The 18,904-nt window shown below is 43.5% G+C and overlaps 1 pseudogene; it reads left to right on the forward strand.

The window, feature by feature from the left end:
* Positions 1 to 17,058, forward strand: part of LOC123486588 — a 35,218-nt pseudogene extending 18,160 nt beyond the window's left edge.
* The last annotated feature ends 1,846 nt before the right edge of the window (positions 17,059 to 18,904 follow it).

Consider the following 18,904-nt stretch of genomic DNA (forward strand, 5'->3'; position numbering starts at 1 on the left):
CAGCCCTTAGCCGTGGTATATTGGCCATATACCACACCCCCTCGGGCCTTATTGCTTAAATATAGTGCTGATGTTACTCATAATACTGTATCCAAAAAATCACTTTACTTAAAGGGATGTAGTAGTAAATATTTCTTGCAGGTGCGTTGGAGTATAGTACATGATTCAAGAGAAGTGTATCAAATGCCAACACTGATTCACTGACCTTGGCAACGGTTGCTAGAGGAATAAAATAAAAAAGGGAAGTGGTGCAAGCAAATGTTTTTTTTAGTTTTTTTATGTCTCCAGGTAAATCATAAAGAACACAGTCCTCTTTTACAGTAACGACCTGACCAAGATGGAGCAACAACACATCTAACCGTTAATGGGACACTGTGACATGTTAGAATTTGTTATTTGTAGAAGACCACTGTTACAGTCTGGTTGCATCCTAATTGGCACCCTATTCCCTATATAGTGCTCTATGCCATTTGGGACGCTGACCCTATCTATTGTATGAAGCAACACCAAGGTCATATTAGTTGTCAAGTCCCTTCTACTCATGTTCTGGAAGCCAGCCAACCGCCTCAACATGTCAGAAGGGTCAATTTCATTATCTTCTAAACCTAAACAACATTATGCATTTTCAAAGCCGAACAAGGTCACAAACAATGTTTCAAAATATTTCCAAATGCTCTGAATAGACACGGTTGGTCTTAGTTACCTGAGTGTTTAGCTGTTTACCTGTGTCTCGTAACGTCTTTTTTGTCTGTATTTCAATGACCTTTGTTAACCCCCGACCCAGGCTTGGCTGTGTGGCCTGGCCATTGTGCTTTAAGTTGAATACATTCTATTGTGTGAAGGGACATGCCACTAGGCCAGAAAGGTCATATTTGTTGTGGAGTAGTGTTTTGTTGAGGGGAGAAATAATTATTATTGTATTGAATATTAACCGCTTATGTAACGAGTGCCATCCTATCGGAGCGAGTTGGCGTAGATCAGCGTTTTCTAGGAAAAGGGACACCCATGAGTGATTACTGGAAGCGAACCGAAATCAGGAACGTTTTCTCACGTATACAAAATAGCAACCTGGGTCGTGGGAAAATTAATGAACTATGAACTATAAAGTCTATGAACCCTTTGACACTCGCAATTGACAGAGAGTAGTGATTGAAGGAGGAACTCAAACCGGACTGTAACAACAAAATGAAATGGAATAGGCTTAGAATAGGTTTGTAGGGTTCTTCAACCATATTTTGTTGGAAAGGCATAGTAGGTAATTGCTTATATGTAGCTTGTAGTTTAGTCAGAAACACAAATGTGTAATGATTCAACAACAGTTCTGAGTAGCCCAGTAATACATTGCTGCCATCTCCAAGTTGGTGCATGTTAATCAACTCAGTCGTTGAATAAAAACAAATGTAAATGTTGGTTTGGATTTAAAAGCAGACCTTTGGTGTTATGCCAGCCTACATTTCCATCAAAAAACAAGGTGTACATTTAATAGTTGATAGTGCTTTTGTTTTTTCCTCATATAACTGTTCATCAGTATTAAAACACTTTCAGTAGGCTTCTATCATGTTGCTTTCACCTCTCCTGGATTTTCAGATCAGCGAGGAACGAGCAACAAGAAGAGGACGCCACTTAAGACTATTGCTATGCACCCAACAAAGCATTGCCTCTACCTAACTTTCTTGTTATGTCTCTTTCTGTTTGTGCCCAGTGTTTTGTGGAGCACAACTGGTTCAACCTGATAGGGATCATCTGTGGGCTGGCCATCTATAACAGCACGGTGGTGGACCTCCACTTCCCCTGGTCCTCTACAAGAAGCTACTGTGCGTAGCACCCACTCTGGAGGACCTCAAGGAGCTGTCACCCACAGAGGGCAGGTAATGTGAATTCATAGCCCGGCCACGAGGCCTCTCGGCTGGGATGGACCCGCATGCTAACTCCGCCTAGCTACATCATGCTAATGGCTCTTGTTAAAAGTTCTACTTGGAAAGTGAGTTCTTCATTCATTGAAATGACTTAGTGTTGAACACAATCTTTTTACTGCCATTAGGTATATTGATTGTCCATGCTGTTTGTATAAATGTGTTTTTCCTCTTGGGTGCGGAGAGATTTAATTCTGGTTTTATTTATACTTTAAGGACCCGAGAGAAATTCCCCCTTCCATCCTTATTTGAAATCAATGTGTTGTGTAAACTCAACAGTTCTTCAGAAGGCAATAATTGAGTGTTGGGCGGTATCCAGATTTTCATACCGTTTCTGTACCATACTGGGGTATACGGTATTACCAGCAGTGCACACTATTTCTTTCCAAACGCATAAAACAAATTTAGGCAGCAGGGATCTTGATCCAGGAGGAGACTGTTTGTCTCTGCTGTAATCGCTGTGTTAGCGATTACAGCTATGAGTCTTTCTGGGTAAGTCTAAGAGCTTTGCACACCTGGATTGTACAACATTTGCACATCATTCTTTTTAAAAATTCTTCAAGCTCTGACAAGTTGGTTGTTGATCATTGTTAGACAGCCATTTTAAGTCTTGCCAAAGATTTTCAAGCCGATTTAAGACAAAACTGTAACTAGGTCACTCAAGAACATTCAATGCTGTCTTGGTAAATAACTCCAGTGTATATTTGGCCTTGTGTTTTAGGTTATTGTCTGTTGGAAAGCAGACTGAACCAGGTTTTCCTCTAGGATTTTGCCTGTGCTTAGCTCTATTCCGCTTCTTTTTATCCTAAAAAACCTCCCTAGTCCTTGCCGATGACAAGCATACCCATAACATGGTGCAACCACCACCGTGCTTAAAAATATGAAGTGGTACTCAGTGGTGTGTTGGATTTGCCCCAAACATAACGCTTTGTATTCAGGACATGAAGTGAATTTCTTTGCCACATTTTTTGCAGTTTTACTTTAGTGCCTTATTGCAAACAGAATGAATGTTTTGGAATATTTTTATTCTTTACAGGCTTCCTTCTTTTCACTCTGTCATTTAGGTTTGTATTGTGGAGTACCTACAATGTTGTTGATCCATCCTCAGTTTTCTCCTATCACAGCCATTAAACTTTGTAACAGTTTTTAAGTCACCATTGGCCTCATGGTGAAATCCATGAGCGGTTTCCTTCCTCTCCGGCAACTGAGTTAGGAAGGACGCCTGTATCTTTGTAGTGACTGGGTGTATTGAAACAGCATCCAAAGTGTAATTAATAACTTCACCATGCTCAAACGCCTACTTTTTTTTACCCATCTACCAACAGGTGCCCTTTGTGAGGATTTGGAAAACCTCCCTGGTGTTTGTGGTTGAATCTGTGTTTGAAATTCACTGCTCGACTGAGCGACCTTACAGATAATTGTATGTGTGGGGTACAGAGATGAGGTAGTCATTCAAAAATCACGTTAAACACTATTATTGCACACAGACAGAGTGAGTCCATGCAATTTATTATGTGACTTGTCAAGCACATGTTTTACTCCTGAAACGTATTTAGGCTTGCCATAAAGGGGTTGAATACTTATTGACTCAAGACATTTCAGCTTTACATTTTTTATTAATTTGTTAACATTTCAAAAAATTCCACTTGGTCATTATGGGGTATTGTGTGTAGGCCAGTGACACAAAACCTTTTAAATTAAGGCTGCAACACAACAAAATGTGGAAAGAGTCAAAGGGTGTGAATACTTTCTGAAGGCACTGTACATAACCCAGCGGTTGGCCTAGCGTCTAATTGTCTGCAGATGGCCCGGAGGCTAGCGCTGAAGCTTTTTATCCTTAGATTATCAGACTGAGGGCTACAATTAGGGCAGTGCCTCTGCCTTTGAGCGTGTCACAGTAAAAGACAGCCTTCTCTAAGGAGTTGGCTCCCTCGGGGGTGTTGGGCCACAAAACAACCCAGCCGATGAATAGTGTCTTGTTGTTTTGTCCTGGGTTGTGCTGTGTTTTCTTGGCTTGACTTTTGGGTATACTTAAGACCGAGGCAATAGAGAGTAGATACAGCGGTGGGTTTTGAACTAAGTGGTAGTGAAGAAATGAAGAAAGAAAATTAATTAAAAACTGTTCGCATTTGATGTATTTCTTTACTCTAGTATTTCTGTGTACTCCTAATACTCTGAGTTGAAATAAGATAACTGGAAAGATGCCTTTCAAATACCTACTTCAGACGACTGTAGTTCAAAGTAATTTGTGCAGAGAAACTCAACTCCACAACCCACAAGAACACCAATCCAATACACAGCCCATACAAAGCAAGGCAGCGTACTCCCATGCTCTCTCCAACTTCAACAGAATGTGAGACAAATCTCACTTGGCTGCCCTTTGGGTCTAGAGAGAACGAGGAGTTTCCTTTCCGCGGCACCCTATCCCTGTTACTCCATGCATACTTCCTGTGTTGTGGTAGGATTGGCTAGCATCTCCCTAGCAAGCATAGCTTAGCGTAGTCCCCCTCCCACACTGTCCATCACTCACTGTCTGTTATTGTCTCCCAGCGTTAGCATAACCCCCATTCTCCATCACTGTTTATTATTGGCTCCCAGCGTTAACATAGCATAGCCCCCATTCTCCATCACTGTCTATTATTAGCTCCTAGCGTTAGCATAGCCCCCATTCTCCATCAGTGTCTATTATTTGCTACTAGCGTTAGCGTAGCCCCCATTCTCCATCACTGTCTATTATTAACTGCTAGCGTTAGCGCTCAAACAGGCTAGCACTACAGGAAGCCTTGTTGTTCCCTCTTCTGTTCTCTCCCTGTTAATCTCCGGTGCTTTGGGGACAACCCAGCTGGCCACCAGGCTAAGCGCTAAAATTTGCCGTTAGTGATGCCACTAAATGCTACTGAGGGCAGAGGCCCTAAAATGGTGTGTGTGTTATCCCCAGCTAGGTTATGGAGAGTCTTTAGTGATGGCTGAGGCTGCTGGGGGGGGATGCCTTGTCGGTGATGAAAAGTGTGCTGGATTAGTCTTTACCTCAAGACGCAGCTGTGAGAGAGGAATTTTGATGAGGATGACATTGGGCTTCTAATTTATTTCTCTCTCTTCCTCCTCTCTTTGTTTTCTCACAGTAGTGAGACAGAGCTTACATTCTCTACGGTCATGTGTTAGTGAATACGTCTCACTTTCTCTCTCTAGGAGTTTACAACAGCTCCTGGACCATGAGGGAGAGGACGTTGAGGAGACATTTTGTCTCAACTTTGCTGTAAGTGCTCACAGGCCCACCTGTTGTGAATTGTACCAACTCTTAGAGATGTCTGAACCCCACAGAAAAAAATTAACATAAACCCACTCCCTCCTGAAACACTACGTCATCATCCACTAAAAGATGACTGTACAGAAAGATCTTCACAACGTTCAGATGCTGCAGTAGAAATGGATGATATCTAGTTGCCTGACTAGATGGTATCTAACCCTCCACTGTGTGTCCATCCCAGATCACCAGAGAGTACTATGGTCTGACGGAGGTTAAGGAGCTTATCCCTGGAGGAGACCGCATCACTGTGGACAACAACAACAGGTTGGGCCCCTTATATATATATATATACCCAACTATAACACACACACTATAACACTGACTTTAAAACAGCACTGCAACCGTAACCTTATTCCTATCTATAACAGCACAGTCCCCAGATCATGTTTTATTTCACCTTTAAGAACAATGACAACCTGTCAAACACATCAATAAACAATAAATTACACTATTATATCTACCCTACATGACCAAAAGTATGTGGACACCTGCTCGTCGAATATCTCATTCCAAAGTCATGGGCATTAATATGGAGTTGGTCCCTCTTTTGCTGCTATAACAGCCTCCACTCTTCTGGGAAGGCTTTCCACTAGACGTTGGAACATCGCTGCGGGGACTTGCTTCCATTCAGCCACGAGCATTTGTGAGGTCGGGCACTGAGGTTGGGCGATTAGTGAGGTCAGGGTGAACTTTTATTGTAAATAAGAATAGAATATCTTTCTAAACACTTCTACATGAATGTGGATGCTACCATCATTACAGATAATCCTGAATGAATCGTGAATAATGATGAGTGAGAAAGTTAGACGCAAAATAAAGATATCCTAACCTCTCACCATTACAATAACAGGGGAGGTTAGCATTTTTGGGGGGTGAGGGGGGTAGCATCCACATGAATGTAACCGCATAGTCATTATATCATTTCAAATCTAAAGTGCTGGAGTACAGAGCCAAAACAACCAAAAACAGTTCACTGTCCCAACACTTTTGGAGCTCACTGTATTTTGAGGCGGCGCATCTGTCACTGACACGGAGTTAGAGCACCGTGTGGAGGAGTCCATTGAGGTGAGAGTACGGGAGTGTGCTGGAAGCTTGTGTTGAACAGATGGGGATGTTCCCAGCTGAGATTGGGTTCAGAACAGCAGCCCACGTCTCTCCACAAATCCTCATTATACTTTGACTAGCCATTTGGCTGCGGGGCCAAATCCTCAGGGCCTCCACCGAGAGAGAGGAGGGAAAACAGAACCCCTTCATCCTGCCAAAACAGAGAGTCGGACTACGAAGGCCATTTCGAAGGCTGTCCGTTATGACTTGAAGTGCAGGCATATCTATCATTTTCGAGTGGCAGGTAGCCTAGTGGTTAAGAGCGTTGGGCCAGTAACTGAAAGGTCATAGGTTCGAATCCCTGAGGTGACAAATCTGTCTGTGCCCGTGAGCAACACACTTAACCCTAATTGCTCCTATCACTGTGGATAGAAGCATCTGCTAAAATGACTAAAATATAAATGTGTGAAAGCATAATGCCAGGGCCAGGAGTTTTTCCTACTTACAGGCTGTAATGTAATGTGTGAAATCAGACTATAACTGCAGCCCAGAGTTTCTGGGCAGGTCACACGGTCAGGAAAAAGCTGCTAAACAATACGTTGAGTCACCTTTCCTCTTCATTACACCGAGGGAGCTTTGTTTATTGTGAGTGGAGTTGTGGAGCCCACAGATGCAATGGCAAGTTTCCCGCTCCCATTCCTCATTGCTGTTTGTCAGATCGAGTGTTTTATTTATGGCTGTGGGGCTCGCCAGTTAGATCTCTGGAGGGAGAGGCTGGGGAGTGTGTGTGTGACTGAGTCAGTGTGTGTATTAGCCACAAGTATGTGTTTAAGTAAGAAAGGGAGAGTAGGCCAAAGAGCAACGTTCCTATTCCCCTGCAGCCCTCCTGACGTCTCTGTAGCTGGCTGCTACAGTATCTGTCAGGAAATCAGGTGGGTGGCCAACCATGTTGCTACACAGAGTTCACACATCCTCCCTGGGCCATGCTGTGCTGAAATGTGTGTGCAGAGCTACAGGCCTGACACACACTGCCATCACCATCTTATCCTCCTCACAGGACCCAGTTGACTCTCTCTATCCTTTGTGCAAGGGCCCAGTTGACTCTCTCTCTATCCTTTGTGCAAGGGCCCAGTTGACTCTCTCTATCCTGTGTGCAAGGGCCCAGTTGACTCTCTCTATCCTGTGTGCAAGGGCCCAGTTGACTCTCTTTCCGTCATGTTCTGTGTTAAAGATGAAGTTCTTTACCAGTTAAGTTCCTGACCAAATGAGAGAAAGGAATCGGGGGAAGTCCCATCCTTTAACTGCCATGGTTGTTTATTACTATGATTAAAGTATTAATGCGTAGAGCTCCAATGCACAGTACCCATCCACTTAAGTGACTCAATTCAAGATGGATGTCTCTCTCATGTCATCTGATAAAGCTTTGGATCTCAATTATAGATGGTTATGGTGGTGGGTTATGTGTGGTCTATTTTAATCTGTTTTGATTGGCCGGGGCAGTGGCCATGGGTCTCCAATCTGCCCAGTAGAGCGCGTCTCCAGAAAGCAGAACACGGCCCCATGTGACACATCCTCCTGGGAGCGACAGTTAGGCTGCATCCCAAATGGCACCCCATTGCCTTTAAAGTAGTGCACTATACAGGGGAATAGGGTGCCATTTGGGACGTGACCTTAGTGCTGCTCTCACTGCTATTCTCTATCCTCACAGATTCCTAGTCCCCTCCTGAGGGGATAGGCCTGCCATGAGAATGAAGCAATACTGACATAGGCACAACATGTACAGTTCCAGTCTTAAAGGAAAACTCCACCCAAAAACTATCTTCTGGTATTTGTTTCATTCGTCCATTGTTGACATAAGCAAAACATTTTGGGAATGTCAGCAATCAAGTTTTCAAGATATGTAACGTTCAAAATACAGAAATCATCCCCGTATGATTAATTTTACTGACAAACTTGTTAATCACCCGAGCCACTGCCTGTTCACCCCACCATCATCCAGAAGGCGAGGTCAGTACAGGTGCATCAAAGTCGGGACCGAGAGATTGAAAATCAGTTTCTATCTCAAGGCCATCAGACTGTTAAATAGCCATCACTAGCACATTAGAGGCTGCTGCTGCCTATTGAAATCACTGGCCACTTTAAGAAATGGAACACTAGTCACTTTAATAATGTTTACATATCTTGCACTACTCATCTACAGTTCTACAAATTTGACAGCATATTTTCTCTTATTGAATTAAACTGACATCATCTCATATGCATATACTGCATTCCATTCTATAATATTCTACTGTATCTTAGTCCATGCCGCTCTGTCATTGCTTGTCCATATATGTATATTTTCTTAAATTCCATTCCTTACTAGTTTTGTGTGTATTAGGTATATGTTGTGAAATTGTTAGATATTACTTGTTAGATATTACTGCACTGTCGGAGCTAGAAGCACAAGCATTTCGCTACACGTGCTATAACATCTGCTAAACACTTGTATGTGACAAATAAAGTTTGATTTGATCAAATAATACAGTAATGACAAACTAAATCAAAAGGCCTAGCTCTGTCAGAGTATAACTTACTCAATCATCAAACTGAAGCAAAGTCCTTCGTTTAAACAAAGTTCCATGGAGCTTGGATAGTCTTCAGCATCTCCTGCTGCTCTCTGTGTGGAAAACCCCCAATACAGCCCAGGTGCAGTTAATTTAAACCATAATGAGGCCACTCAAGCCAGGTGACCTGTATAGCAGTGGGTTATGGGCCATGTAGTCTTCACCATGATGGCGATCTTAGGGCAGACAACCCCTCTGAAGCCTACTGTGTGGCATGGCCGTAGGTGGAGGGGCTTGTTACATCACGTAGTGCAACAACATGAGACAGGTAGGGGTTTAAGCAACAACAAATGGTACTTTTAATAAGAATTTAAATGGTTACAGGGGATTACTCTCACTCAAAAATCATACGAACATGGCATAAGTCATGGCAAAATGTGCAGAATTTCAGTAAAATAGCTTTAAAACTGTAACATTTTCTCTCCGCCCCATGGCAAATAGTTGAATTGCATGAAATTAGTTTCACAACTGCAAAACTTTCTCTCTGCCCCATGGCAAAATGTGTAGAATTGCAGAAAATGTGCTTTAAAACTGTTACATGTTCTCTAACCTCATGGCAAAATGTGTAGAATTGCAGGAAATTATTAATATGTCAAATGTTTCTCTCTGCTGCCAAGAGGGCTTGCATAGGGCCCCCAAAAGGCTGTCCCTGGTTGTTAACTATACAACCAGACTACTGATTGGATCTCCAAAATTAGGATGGTAAACCGTATGGCTCAGTATTATTTGTGTTGTTTATGTCTGTCTGTGTGTCTCTCTCTGTGTCAGGGAGGAGTTTGTGGAGGCCTACCTGAAGTACATGTTCGGGGACTCGGTGAGCGAGCTGTACCAGGCCTTCTCCTCTGGGTTCCTGAAGGTGTGCGGTGGGAAGATCCTGTCGCTGTTCCAGCCCTCCGAGCTCATGGCCATGGTGGTGGGAAACAACAACTATAACTGGGAGGAAATGGAGAAGGTGAGCTATAATGCTAACGCTCATGCTAACCCTAATGGTAGGTGATGCTAAGCTAACCCTAATGGTAGGTGATGCTAAGCTAACCCTAATGGTAGGTGATGCTAAGCTAACCCTAATGGTAGGTCATGCTAAGCTAACCCTAATGGTAGGTCATGGGAAGTTAACCCTAATGGTAGGTGATGGAGATTTGTGAGTGGTAATGCTAATGCTAGGTGATGAAGAATGTGAGTGGTAATGCTAATGGTAGGTGATGGAGAATGTTAATGGTAGAAGCTAATGTTTGCTAATGCAGAGAATTGGTGCACACCGTAGCAAAAAATAGCAAAACGTTTCGCAACAAAAATGTGAGTTTCTATTGGACAAATTCAGGTAGGTCCCTCCCCGTTTCATCCCGTTTGTTTCCGTTTGGTTTCGAGTGAATACACCCCAGGGCAGTCAATCACTGAGTCAAACATCCATGGATAACACTGGTGTTGACAGGAGACCAGAGAACTGGGAGGGTGTGAAATATAATGGAACAGTTGATGCCATACTGCAAAGCACAGTGTCAAAACTAATCAAATAATTGTTTTAATTGTTGACCCATCACTACAACGAACCTGTCTTGACCAGGCAGTTCTCGAGGGCATAGCCAATTAGACAAAATACTTCAGTCAGAAACCAGGAAGTTTGAGCGTCTGCCTGGTCAAGTTTGAGCGTCGGGACATGTTTCGCTCGCTAAGGGTGGAGCCGGGGAGGGCATGGGGATTAGCCATTGGCTAACGGAGGAAATTCAAAAGGTCAAGGTCACCGTAAGTAATGTGCACTGGGCTTCTCCTGGATTTGTTTGGCATGTTGATGTCTTCACATGAATGTAAGGGGCCTGTGATCTGTGTTTACTGCGAGTGTTGTGTGCAGGATATTGACAACATGCGTAAGTGGGGCGTTTTCACAGCACTGCTCCGAATGTGGGAAATGTGTATGAAGTTTGAACGCTGCGGTTAGGTTAGGTTGGGCTAACAAACACACACACACACACACACACACACACACACACACACACACAGGTCTGTGAGGAATTCCGCAGGCTGTTACATATGAAGGAAACATGTTCTAACTCTGAATAACACTTAATGATAGTGACCAGGTGGAATGCTTTATATAGAAATCATAGCAGTTGGCCAACTTCAGTTACATAACTGTCCCTAATATAAATCAAATCAAATCAAATTGTATTTGCCACATGCGCCGAATACAACAGGTGTAGACATTACAGTGAAATGCTTACTTACAAGCCCTTAACCAACAATGCAGTTTTTTAAAGAAAAATGTAAAATAAAAAAGTGTTAATTAAGAAAAATAAAAGCAAATAGCTAAAGAGCAGCAGTAAAATAAAATAGCAGTAGGGAGGCTATATACAGGGGGGTACCGGTACAGAGTCAATGTGCGGGGGCACCGGCTAGTCGAGGTAATTGAGGTCATATGTACATGTGGGTAGAGTTAAAGTGACTATGCATAAATAGTAAACAGAGTAGCAGCAGCGTAAAAGAGGGGGGTGGGGTGTGGGGGGGGCAGTGCAAATAGTCCGGGTAGCCATGATTAGCTGTTCAGGAGTCTTATGGCTTGGGGGTAGAAGCTGTTGAAAAGCCTTTTGGACTTAGACTTGGCGCTCCGGTACCGCTTGCCGTGCAGTAGCAGAGAGAACAGTCTATGACTAGGGTGGCTTGAGTCTTTGACAATTTTTAGGGCCTTCCTCTGACACTGCCTGGTATAGAGGTCCTGGATGGCAGGAAGCTTGACCCCAGTGATGTACTGGGCTGTACGCACTACCCTCTGTAGTGCCTTGCGGTCGGAGGCCGAGCAGTTGCCATACCAGGCGGTGATGCAACCAGTCAGGATGCTCTCGATGGTGCAGCTGTAGAACTTTTTGAGGATCTGAGGACCCATGCCAAATCTTTTCAGTCTCCTGAGGGGGAATAGGTTTTGTCGTGCCCTCTTCACGACTGTCTTGGTGTGTTTGGACCATGATAGTTCGTTGGTGATGTGGACACCAAGGAACTTGAAGCTCTCAACCTGTTCCACTACAGCCCCTTCAATGAGAATGGGGACGTGCTCAGTCCTCTTTTTTTTCCTGTAGTCCACAATCATCTCCTTTGTCTTGATCACGTTGAGGGAGAGGTTGTTATCCTGGCACCACACGGCCAGGTCTCTGACCTCCTCCCTATAGGCTGTCTCATCGTTGTCGGTGATCAGGCCTACCACTGTTGTCGTCGGCAAACTTAATGATGGTGTTGGAGTCGTGCCTGGCCATGCAGTCATGGGTGAACAGGGAGTACAGGAGGGGACTGAGCACGCACCCCTGAGGGGCCCCCGTGTTGAGGATCAGCGTGGCAGATGTGTTGTTACCTACCCTTACCACCTGGGGGAGGCCCGTCAGGAAGTCCAGGATCCAGTTGCAGAGGGAGGTGTTTAGTCCCAGGATCCTTAGCTTAGTGATGAGCTTTGAGGGCACTATGGTGTTGAACACTGAGCTGTAGTCAATGAATAGCATTCTCACGTACAGTGGGGAAAAAAAGTATTTAGTCAGCCACCAATTGTGCAAGTTCTCCCACCTTAAAAGATGAGAGAGGCCTGTAATTTTCATCATAGGTACACGTCAACTATTACAGACAAATTGAGAAAAAAAATCCAGAAAATCACATTGTAGGATTTTTAATGAATTTATTAGCAAATTATGATGGAAAATAAGTATTTTGTCACCTACAAACAAGCAAGACTTCTGGCTCTCACAGACCTGTAACTTCTTCTTTAAGAGGCTCCTCTGTTACCTGTATTAATGGCACCTGTTTGAACGTATAAAAGACACCTGTCCACAACCTCAAACAGTGGGAAGACTGAAGACTGAATCTGCAATAGGTAAGCAGCTTGGTTTGAAGAAATCAACTGTGGAAGCAATTATTAGAAAATGGAAGACATACAAGACCACTGATAATCTCCCTCGATCTGGGGCTCCACGCAAGATCTCACCCTGTGGGGTCAAAATGATCACAAGAACGGTGAGCAAAAATCCCAGAACCACACGGGGGGGACCTAGTGAATGACCTGCAGAGAGCTGGGACCAAAGTAACAAAGCCTACCATCAGTAACACACTACGCCGCCAGGGACTCAAATCCTGCAGTGCCAGACGTGTCCCCCTGCTTAAGCCAGTACATGTCCAGGCCCGTCTGAAGTTTGCTAGAGTGCATTTGGATGATCCAGAAGAGGATTGGGAGAATGTCATATGGTCAGATGAAACCAAAATAGAACTTTTTGGTAAAAACTCAACTCATCGTGTTTGGAGGACAAAGAATGCTGAGTTGCATCCAAAGAACACCATACCTACTGTGAAGCATGGGGGTGGAAACATCATGCTTTGGGGCTGTTTTTTCTGCAAAGGGACCAGGACGACTGATCCGTGTAAAGGAAAGAATGAATGGGGCCATGTATCGTGAGATTTTGAGTGAAAACCTCCTTCCATCAGCAAGGGCATTGAAGATGAAACGTGGCTGGGTCTTTTAGCATGACAATGATCCCAAACACACCGCCCGGGCAATGAAGGAGTGGCTTCGTATGAAGCATTTCAAGGTCCTGGAGTGGCCTAGCCAGTCTCCAGATCTAAACCCCATAGAAAATCTTTGGAGGGACTTGAAAGTCTGTGTTGCCCAGCGACAGCCCCAAAACATCACTGCTCTAGAGGAGATCTGCATGGAGGAATGGGCCAAAATACCAGCAACAGTGTGTGAAAACCTTGTGAAGACTTGTTATTGACCAAATACTTATTTTCCACCATAATTTGCAAATAAATTCATTAAAAATCCTACAATGTGATTTTCTGGATTTTTTTTTCTCATTTTGTCTGTCATAGTTGACGTTTACCTATGATGAAAATTACAGGCCTCTCATCTTTTTAATTGGGAGAACTTGCACAATTGGTGGCTGACTAAATACTTTTTTTCCCCCACTGTAGGTGTTCCTCTTGTCCAGGTGGGAAAGGGCAGTGTGGAGTGCAATAGAGATTGCGTCATCTGTGGATCTGTTGGGGCGGTATGCAAATTGGAGTGGGACTAGGGTTTCTGGGATAATGGTGTTGATGTGAGCCATGACCAGCCTTTCAAAGCACTTCATGGCTACAGACGTGAGTGCTACGGGTCGGTAGTCATTTAGGCAGGTTATCTTAGTGTCCTTGGGCACAGGGACTATGGTGGTCTGCTTGAAACCTGTTGGTATTACAGACTCAGTCAGGGACATGTTGAAAATGTCAGTGAAGACACTTGCCAGTTGGTCAGCACATGCTCGGAGTACACGTCCTGGTAATCCGTCTGGCCCTGCGGCCTTGTGAATATAACCATATTATGTTGTTTTGGCTTTTCTACTACAGAATGCAGTTTACAAAGGAGAGTATTCAGCTACTCATCCGACTGTGAGGATGTTTTGGGAGGTATTCCATGAGTTCCCTCTGGAAAAGAAGAAGCGGTTCTTATGTAAGTACAAAGTAGAGCCCTCGGTTCTTATGTAAATACTGAGTAGAGCCCTCGGTTCTTATGTAAATACTGAGTAGAGCCCCTTGGTTCTTATGTAAGTATTAAGTAGAGCCCTCAGTTCTTATGTAAATACTAAGTAGAGCCCTCGTTGCTTATGTAAGTATTAAGCAGAGTCCTCAGTTCTTATGTAAGTATTAAGTAGAGCCCTCAGTTCTTATGTAAATACTGAGTAGAGCCCTCAGGTCTTATGTAAGTACTAAGTAGAGCCCTCAGCCAACACCTCGTTAAATAATCACTATGACAATCTGTAGTTTTACTCAAGGTCTAAATGGGCACTTAGTATTGGGACTTAGCCAGTGGCTCAAGCTCAATGTTATCTATTCCTAACACTACAAGGAAAGAAGACGAGGAAAGAAAGCCGCTTGAGTATTAGTACTCAGCCAGTATCTCAGCCTCAATAATACAGTACATCTTAAGCTAACGCTATCCCTCCCTCTCTCAACTATAATGCTATACCTAATGCTAACACTGGCCCTCCCCTTTTACTGTCCCTTCTTTCCCAGTATTCCTGACGGGCAGCGACCGCATCCCCATCCATGGCATGGAGAGCCTCCGCATCTCCATCCAGTCCACGTCGGCCGAGGAGCACTATCTGCCCGTGGCCCACACCTGCTACAACCTGCTGGACATGCCCCGCTACCAGACCAAAGAGACCCTGCACCGCCGTCTCACCCAGGCCGTGGAGCAGTACGAGGGCTTCAGCCTGGTGTGAGACCTAGTGGCTGGGTCAGTGGCTCCCCCTAGAGGCCTGGAGGAGCAAGGACCATGGGAATTAGCATGGTTGCTAATGCTAATGCACTTTAATAACAACGCCCTGTGAATGGGGGGTGGCTGGATGGACGGATGGGTGGTGGGAAGGGGGCTGCGATTCCATAGCACTTTCCCTATACAGTTTACCATAAGAGATTATGATATATATAAAAAGGGAGGGGTGGGGTGTACAGGGACGGAGGGAAACGACAAAGGAGCAAACGTTTAAGACGATTATAGAGAAGCAGATTATTATTATTTTGATATAATTGCTCAGATTTCTGAACGCAAGGTGTGTGGCTTTATAATGCGTCTTGTTTTGAGAATGGTTATAACAGATACTTTCTTTGGGGGGGGGGGGTGCGTCAGTGGATTTTGTATTTTCAGTTATAATTGTGTGTTCTATGCAGATTGATGTACATACCTTGAACAGTTTTAATTAAACCAGCTTTTTTTGTTGCTTTAAGATAGTTTATTGAATTGAATAGTTTAAAAAAATAATTGTTGTCAGAGAAAATGATACATGTCAGATGTAGGAGGTGAACTTTGAAGCCCTGGCCTTTTACCGCTGATCTTGGGTCAGTTTGAGGACAGATGATACCAGATTAATACATCAGTGAACATCAGGCAGACAGTTCCACACTCTGGCCCAATAAATACATGGCGTTCTAATGCCATACCCACATTACCAGTCTATTTCTACATTAAAAAGACTAACTGACCGACTGGAGTTACTTACATGTCCTCAATCTTACAGTTATCAATATTTCCTTTGATTGTGATGTTTTTTTTAATGGATGTTAAAATGTCTGTGTGCATGTCGTCGAGAGGAAACGCAAAAAGACTGCTCATCGTTACATTATAAACAAACACAGAAATACAGCTAATCCCAATTACTTTGATCCCTGTAACCCCAGGTTAGGAATAAGTAATCTCAATGTCAATCTGGGAGATCTATTGCCGCCACGAGCTCAGAATGATTGCACATTCGTGGCCTGGTGGATAATAGGTTGACTTGCAGAATATCTGTTCATGGTTCCCACCAGTTCCTTTTATGATGGCACAGCATTCGGACCAATGATATTAGGATTGGTCAATTTGCCCTGCAGAATTAGTCTTGGGTCATTGATTAGGTTTAAGGAACAGATTATATTGGGTCATCCTATTAGCAATAACGAACTTAAGCAAACCGCTTAGTAATGTAATGATGTCCCCTGACCGTCATCCAAACTTTGCGCTCTGAACATCTCTGCATAATTTCCCGGTCGTTACTTCAATTACTTTTCTCTCAAGTGTATCTGGATTGTGTGTTGATATGCAAGTGAGAAAAACAACTTTGTTTGTGCATTCTGTCCTATTACCGAACGTCTCAGCCAATGGAGGTATTGTATCGTATACCATTTCCTTTCTTAAGCCCTGTCTTTCTCCACTGTAGCTGGGGTCAAGACAAACGTCGTAAAGGGGAATAATTACTATTATTTTGAGGATTTATAACTCTGTCGCCCTCAATGTAAACATAATGACATAATAAACAAAAACAAATTATGTCATAGTGACCTTTGTTGTTGATTCAAAGCTGAGCTAGGGCAATGCCTGAGGGAGGCTCAATGTGTTCTATTATAGCCTGGTCCCTGATCCGTTTCTGCTGTTTTGCTGATTAAAGCAGTTGGCAAGACACAACAAACCGATCAGCGACCAGGCTAGGGGAAAAAACCTATTCATTCGTTATTATTATTTCACCACAGTAATGGCGACAATTCCAAATCATGGGGTCAATGTTTCTTGGTCAATGTATGCAAATAAGGGCTTGTTAGTGGATCTATAACTGGATTGTTTCAAGTATATCATTTACTTTTGTACCTTTTAAATGGAAGACATCTTTCTTTATATTTTTTCCTGAACAAATAAACGTAATTCTTCCCTGTAGTTTTGTGTTTTAAATCTAGAAGCTATCTTATACAGTGGGGTGAACAAGTATTTGATACACTGCTGATTTTGCAGGTTTTCCTACTTATAAAGCATGTAGAGGTCTGTAATTTTTTATCATAGGTACACTTCAACTGTTAGAGACTGAATCTAAAACAAAAATCCAGAAAATCACATTGTATTTTATTGCATGACATAAGTATTTGATACATCAGAAAAGCAGAACTTAATATTTGGTACAGAAACCTTTGTTTGCAATTACAGAGATCATACGTTTCCTGTAGGTCTTGACCAGGTTTGCACACACTGCAGCAGGGATTTTGGCCCACTCCTCCATACAGACCTTCTCCAGATCCTTCAGGTTTCGAGGCTGTCGCTGGGCAATACGGACTTTCAGCTCCCTCCAAAGATTTGCTATTGGGTTCAGGTCTGGAGACTGGCTAGGCCACTCCAGGACCTTGAGATGCTTCTTACGGAGCCACTCCTTAGTTGCCCTGGCTGTGTGTTTCGGGTCGTTGTCATGCTGGAAGACCCAGCCACGACCCATCTTCAATGCTCTTACTGAGGGAAGGAGGTTGTTGACCAAGATCTCGCGATACATGGCCCCATCCATCCTCCCCTCAATACGGTGCAGTCGTCCTGTCCCCTTTGCAGAAAAGCATCCCCAAAGAATGATGTTTCCACCTCCATGCTTCACGGTTGGGATGGTGTTCTTGGGGTTGTACTCAACCTTCTTCTTCCTTCAAAAACGGCAGGTGGAGTTTAGACCAAAAAGCTATATTTTTGTCTCATCAGACCACATGACCTTCTCCCATTCCTCCTCTGGATTATCCAGATGGTCATTGGCAAACTTCAGACGGGCCTGGACATGCGCTGGTTTGAGCAGGGGGACCTTGCGTGCGCTGCAGGATTTTAATCCATGACGGCGTAGTGTGTTACTAATGGTTTTCTTTGAGACTGTGGTCCCAGCTCTCTTCAGGTCATTGACCAGGTCCTGCCGTGTAGTTCTGGGCTGATCCCTCACCTTCCTCATGATCATTGATGCCCCACGAGGTGAGATCTTGCATGGAGCCCCAGACCAAGGGTGATTGACCGTCATCTTGAACTTCTTCCATTTTCTAATAATTGTGCCAACAGTTGTTGCCTTCTCACCAAGCTGCTTGCCTATTGTCCTGTAGCCCATCCCAGCCTTGTGCATGTCTACCATTTTATCCCTGATGTCCTTACACAGCTCTCTGGTCTTGGCCATTGTGGAGAGGTTGGAGTCTTGTTTGATTGAGTGTGTGGACAGGTGTCTTTTATATAGGTAACAAGTTCAAACAGGTGCAGTTAATACAGGTAATGAGTGGAGAACAGGAGGGCTTCTTAAAGAAAAACGAACAGGTCTGTGAGAGCCGGAATTCTTACTGGTTGGTAGGTGATCAAATACTTATGTCATGCAATAAAATGCAAATTAATTACTTAAAAAATCATCAATGAGATTTTGGATTTTTGTTTAGATCTGTCTCTCACAGTTAAAGTGTACCTATGATAAAAATTACAGACCTCTACATGCTTTGTAAGTAGGAAAACCTGCAAAATCGGCAGGTATCAAATACTTGTTCTCCCCACTGTAGGTTGGTCTGGGAAAAAGGATTTGCTTGTTGTGGATAAATGAGAGGTGCATATAGGGGGACGTTGTGTAAAGAAATTCACTTTGCTGTAGAGTTTAGAACAATATATTAATGAAATTGCCATGTTCTTTGGTCTTTACATGTATGACATTGATGTGTTCTTGCAGTATTTCCCTGTGAAACGTGTTGACATTCACCACACACACACAAGTCAAAACCCAACGCCAACAAAG

The sequence above is a fragment of the Coregonus clupeaformis genome, unplaced genomic scaffold (assembly GCF_020615455.1).
Source record: "Coregonus clupeaformis isolate EN_2021a unplaced genomic scaffold, ASM2061545v1 scaf1287, whole genome shotgun sequence".
Taxonomy (NCBI): Eukaryota; Metazoa; Chordata; class Actinopteri; order Salmoniformes; family Salmonidae; genus Coregonus; species Coregonus clupeaformis.